Source organism: Saccopteryx bilineata, chromosome 6, assembly GCF_036850765.1.
Source record: "Saccopteryx bilineata isolate mSacBil1 chromosome 6, mSacBil1_pri_phased_curated, whole genome shotgun sequence".
Classification (NCBI taxonomy): Eukaryota; Metazoa; Chordata; class Mammalia; order Chiroptera; family Emballonuridae; genus Saccopteryx; species Saccopteryx bilineata.
Genome location: NC_089495.1, coordinates 179,906,678 through 179,912,677, shown reverse-complemented (window position 1 = coordinate 179,912,677; position 6,000 = coordinate 179,906,678). Strand labels below are relative to the sequence as shown.

The 6,000-nt window shown below is 47.2% G+C and overlaps 1 protein-coding gene across 6 annotated transcripts in view; it reads left to right on the top strand.

Annotated features, from left to right (window-relative positions):
- Nucleotides 1-1,122: 1,122 nt before the first annotated feature.
- Nucleotides 1,123-6,000, top strand: part of PLCB4 (phospholipase C beta 4) — a 387,833-nt gene continuing 382,955 nt past the window's right edge. For 3 of the 6 annotated variants that reach the window (XM_066234675.1, XM_066234677.1, XM_066234673.1), the window contains exon 1: nucleotides 1,123-1,433. The gene's annotated coding sequence lies outside the window, so the exon portion shown is untranslated. Of the gene's footprint in view, nucleotides 1,434-1,585; nucleotides 1,710-6,000 lie in introns of those variants that run through there. The other 3 variants (XM_066234680.1, XM_066234674.1, XM_066234676.1) reach the window with 2 other exon arrangements.

Below are 6,000 nucleotides of genomic sequence, written 5' to 3'. Positions count from 1 at the left end.
CACCCCTCCCCCTTTGCCTTGCCTAGAAAAGTCCAGTATGTGTCAGGAGAACGGGTCTTTGCATGTGCAATTGCCTCTGCCCCTCAGAGCCTGGACTACCGTTTGCGCATGGATTGCTCTATCCAGTCCCCACACTGCAGAAGTGGCCACGCTCGCTCTTTCCTTCTGGCCAGCCGGACCTGCTCAGGCGGCTGAGCATGCCCAGTTCAGCTGCGAGCATGGCCCCAGTCCCCAATGCGCAGGTGCCACGTCTCCGGGTTTTGGTGGCCGCCAGCTGGGAGGAGGAGGCGGAGTGGCTGGGGAGGAGGAGGGATCCCTCCCGAGAGTCCCGGAGCTAAGCTTTAGGATGGTCCACACAAAGGAGCAGGGTGGGTGGGGGTTGAGGACAGACTGAACACCAGTAGGGCCTGAATGCCAGGGTGACTCGGAGTCACCTGAAGAGGCCGTTGTAGGGCAGGGCTTAGCCTGGCACTGGCTTGAGCAGCGCCCCAGCATCCCAGGGACCAAAGTCTGGGGGATTTGCGTTCTAAGGTTGCACTTGAGGGAAGAGTTTTTGGAACCACTTCATCTCTCTGTAGCTCAGTTAAAGCCGAGAGCGAGCGAGCGAGAGAGAGAGAGAGAGAGAGAGAAGAGAAAAGAGAAAACACACAGTAGCACTAGTTTTGGAAGACTGTTTTAAGGATTACAAGAATAAAAAGCATTTAGATCAGTGCCGACGTAAAGTGCTTTATGTGTTTTTTAAAGAATAAATTAACGTTCTTTCCCAACCCCACCAGAGGCTTCGGGGCACCGCTTTCGCCAGTCCTGGCACCCCTCCACTCTTTACTCCCACCCCTGCCCCATGGTCCACTGGGGGCTGAGGTTCTCACAAGGAGAGGGTACCACACTCCAAGCGGCTCTGCGCCCGGCGACACACTGTGTGCACTCGACTTCAGGCCTGGGGCACGTGCCGAGGCGCTGGGTCTTCGGGGGCGGCCGGGAGACCCCCGGGGATCCCGCAGCTGGGCTGCTTCTCCAGACGCCCCACCCACCTTCTCCCAACTCGGCCCTCAGTCCATTCCCAGCGGCTGGCCGGGGCCTCTGGGCTGCTCCTCCGGGCTCCCCGGCGCCCCCTCCCCGCCCCGCCGGCTCGCCGCTGCCCGGCGGCCGGCCCGGCCCCTGCCCACCCCCAGCCCGGGCGCGCCGCACTGGGCATGCTCCGTAGCCTGGGCAGGTTGGGGCTGCGAGGCGACAGATCGGGCTCTGGAGCCGGGAGGCGAGAACAAGGAGGGAGACTCCCGGGCTGGGGCGGGGGGAGCGGCGGGCCATCGAGGGGCGGAGGAGCCCAGAGCCAGGGACACGCCAAGCCTGGCGGGCAGGCAAGCAGACGAAGAGAGCGAGCGCAGCCGGCCGCTTCGCGGAGGAGCCCGTGGAGACCCCCGCCCTACGCAGAGGTAAGGACCGCGCGCCCCGGAGGCGGGGAGGCGGGGAGGCAGGGAGGGCAGGCGGGGGCCGGCGGGAGGGCGGAGCCGGGAGAGCTAGGAGGGGGCTTGGCGGCCAGTTCCTATGGGGGGAGGGGAGGGGGCGGTGGCGCCGGGAGCAGTAAGTGAGTGGCACCGCCAACAAGATCTCATACACACACACGCGCGCACACACGCGCGCGCACACTCGGGGGCTCCAGGAGACGGCAGTGCCTAAATCACCAGCAGCAGCTCCACGCAAAGTGACAGGTAGGAGAAGGCATTTCGGGTCCCGCGGAGGATGCGCTAGCCCGCGGGGCCCGCCGGGCTCGTTAGGTCCGGACCGATGCGTTCCGGACGCGCGCGCGCGCACCCGGATGCCCTGCCAGGGAGCCTGTGCAGGTGAGGGGTACCCGGCGTCCAGTGCGTGCAGGGGGCCCGGGTCCCCGCTGCCACGCTTTGCTCCCGTAATCATCGCCTGCTGGATTTCCTCGGACTCTGTCCAGACGTTCACCGCTTCGGACTAGAAATAGCTCTGCCCGACGTGTATATGATTATTTTGGTTGGAAATAGTTGGCACCGTGCAACGCATGTAATTGTGTATGCGTGTGGATCTTCTTACCGCTTCTGGGAAAATAATAGCTGACTATTTCCACTTAAAACAACACTGACAGGTCAACCCACGTTGGGGGCAGTGTTCTGGCCTTTTAAAAGCAAACCAGTGATGGAGACTAAAAGTGGTCTTATTTTCAGAATTTAAAAGTTGCCTTTTCCTTAACTAATTAGACCCTGTCTGTATAGTACAGCACTTCTGATTGTAGACTTCGTAGGCATTGCTGTGCAGAAGAATGGAAATATGGAACTCACCAATTTCCAAGTGTGTCTAAGTACAACTTAATCGAGAACCATAAAACTAAAAATTTTAAGGAAAATGTAAATGCCCATTATATTTTCATAAATATATATGTTTGAGAAATAATCCTCAATTAAAAAAATAAGACTCTTTTAGTGATTCCAGCTATTGTTCTAAAGCAGGTGTTTGAAATTTAGTTTTGGCTGAAACATTTATGGGAGATTCCTGTTTTTCACCATAAATGTGAAATGTCCATAATGTCGTCTATAAATTACCAGTATGTGGAGATGGCCATTTGGAAATTCTGTTTGGTTGGCAATAATAATGTCCTTCAAACATAGGCAGCTGTGTAATATCTAAATTAGAATTGAGTTACCCCTTTAAAGAGAAATCGGATTCATCAAGTAAATAGGACCAAGAAGAGCAACTGGTGACTTTACCTGGGCAGTCTTCAAGGAGGTCAAGAAAGTAAGGAATTGCGTTCTTCAGAAAGAAAAAGTGTGTGTGTGTGTAAAATTTTAACATTATCCTTTTAGTTTTCTCAAGACACTTGGTTTCAAAAACCTATGTAGTTTAACTGAGAACCTAATATTATGTACTCTTCAAACTTCAGTGGACTAAGTTATAGAGCCGTGCAAAAGAATAAAAACCTAACTGGAAAGGGGCTTGGACTTTCATCTCCCTTATCCTGCTTATGTAATCTAGAGCGCTGTGTTTTTCATAGGACAGTCTTACATATTTTTCAGCTGGTGTTTTAATCTATTATGTCATCTTCCGTTAGAACTGTCGAAGTTTAATAAATGACTGACATCTCTGGAGAACACCTGGTTTTTAAAAAATCCACTTTTTAAATGGAATAGCATTTTTTAACTGTCATTTTTATGTACGTGAGACTTTTGCTGCCAGAATGAGTAACCCTTTGCATGGAATATATTATGACATGTCTAAAGGTACCCTGTATTAGATTAGCAATTACACTTCCTTCCAATTATATTATTGCTCAGTCATCCAAAAGTAGTTTTGATTTAACTTTGATGATATTATTATCTAGCTTTGAATTAATCACTATTGAAAATGCTCGTCTACAAGTAACTGTCAAAACAGAATTTCCAGGACTCTGTTTGATCACTGGGTACACATTTATATCTGTCGGGATAATGCTACCTTTATTTTACAAATCACACCCACACAGAAGAGCTTTCTTCTGAAACACTCTTTTCTAAGTTTTATATTTGTGTGCCTGAAAATGTGAGTGAACATAAACTACTTTTATGCCCTGGAATCTGGAGGTGGTGGTTTTTTTTTTTTTTCTTTTTTCTTTTTCAGTATGAGACAGTGAAGTCAGGAAGTTTGAAGAAAAGTGTTAAAGGGTTACTGAAAAACTTCTGCAGAAATGAGTTTTTAAACATCTGTGTCATCACTTTGGACTATTTTCATCCCCAGCAGAGACCTAACTAGTGCCCATAATGCCAATATGTTGCCTTTTCCAAGAACATATCCAACCAACTGTCTTTAGGTTAATGTATACCGCTGATTTTGGCAACATGGAACGGTTATATTTGGCAATCCAAATGATCACGGTGTTTTCCTAGGATACCACTAAATCCATTTGGGGATGTGATTTATTAAGATTGAAATGATGACTAAGTGCTTACCTAATATCCATTTCTAACCCACCCTCCCTCCAAGTTAAAATTGAGGTGAAGTTGAAATTCAGTATTACTGTGTTGATTTTCTTGAACTGGTCACGTTGCTATGCTAACTTGCGAAAGGACATGATTATGTGAACTTAGTTTCTGGATTTTTGTGTCTGCATTTTCATCCTCAAACTTCCAGATGTTGCCTGCAAACTCAAATATTAGAATTAGTGAATCATTGTTCTGGACTATTTAAAAATACATTAATAACTGGCTGTTGAGTTCGTTTGATTTTTAAATTTTAAGATCTCACATTGAAAATAAATTTTATCATTTCAGATCACAGCACTTAGGTAATGTAGTCATTAAGTATTTTTCACATTCTCCACAAATGCCCTTAATAGTGAACACAAATCTTTTTGGAAAGCAAAACTATTCTTTGAAGCTTAAAACAGTGACTGAATTATCCTTGTTTGTGACCCCTTCTAAAGGATGAAATAGCATGTTTATTAGCACTGAAGGCCCAGGTTTTTAATAAACTGCCTATCACTGGGAGTCCTGTGAAACCAAGAACTTCTGAGTTTGATATGCAGAATGAGGTCAAGGACTAATGTAGCCGCTTTAATGATCACAGTTGCTATATCATATCCAAACTGAAGTTTCTAAAATAGTTGCTTTTCACCTTGTAATGTGCACTTGAAGGCCTTATTAGTGCCTGACAAAAAGCCAGCCACCTATGGAGAAGTAAAGCTAGCTTTTCCCCGGCTGAGTCGCAGTGGAGGCCCTCTGTGTGTTTTGTTGTTGGTGTGCAAATGTTAGCTGCATTTGCTTGGAGGACACTGCTTAGTTCTCAGCGCTCTCCATCCGGCGTTCTTCTCTCTCCCTGTAATATTCAGGAACTGTAATGACCTTGTGTAGGTCTTTCTTATATTCCTGAGTATTTGTTTTTCTGTGTAATTGTTTTCCTTGGATAAAGCCTCCCCCATTAAAGGAGTGGGGCTTCCTCAAGGTGTAATGCTATTTATCTAGCTCTGCCTGAGAATGACATCAAGGTTTTGCCCAGTCTTAGGTTGTGGTTCTTCAGGGAGCCTATATTAAAAATGGGTTTATTTCACCCTCAGTGGATTTCAAGCCAGGTGATTATGCATTATTGGTTATGAGCAAGGCATTTGCAGTATCCTTATTGGAATTAAGCTTACTTTCAGAAAATCACTTCGGGGTCGCTTTTCTTCCCAAAACCCATTTCACTTGTTGGTGATGATCACCCCCAACTCTTACTTTGTAAAAGGGTGGCTGGTAGCTCATGCTTTTGGATGCCTTTTGCTTGCTAAAGTTGGAACCCAAGTTCATAGAGGAGATGAAAGCGGCGAGGCCCTACCTCCCACATCTCAGCAGGGAATCCTATGTCCAGGGGGACAAGTGACCGGCAGAGTTTTCTTTTCTCTGCATGGTCCCCATCTACTTTTTCTTTCCTTGTCTTTGTGGAATCAAAATAGTTGAAAGGGACATCAATCTGTAGAAGGTTTTTCTCTGAATATCTATCTTTCCCACTACCTGTAAAACTTTCAAAGAGAAGGTCGCACAACATGTGACCACAAGATAGTGTTATCTGATGCCCTTGATTGGGAGTCTCCTTCACAGCTCTTTTCCCATGATCCTTTGGTGTGCCGAGAGCCAGCCGGGAAATTCCACCTCTAGCTACTGAGCTACCCTTGGGCTGAGCAAGTCATCACTTTCAGGTACATGGCCCTTCTTCAAGCATTCTTTTCTCTTGGACAATTAAAGGATGCTTTTTGGCTCCCTGACATGAACAGAGAAGTAGCCATCTCCTTTGAACAGGAGGAAGAAGGGAACTCAAAGTAATTAATTGGAAACAGCTCATCCAGAAGAAGATATCCCAGACCAGCAGATTGGCATCTCATTCTCCCCCACGGAACAGGAGTTCTTCACCTCAGGAGCTTGGCGGGCCCGTGAACATAGCTGGCAAATGAATGACATCTTTATTCTCACTGGCTTTCAAATGATGACTTAGGACAGGTATTAAGAGTTTCTACTCATCTTGGCATTTGAT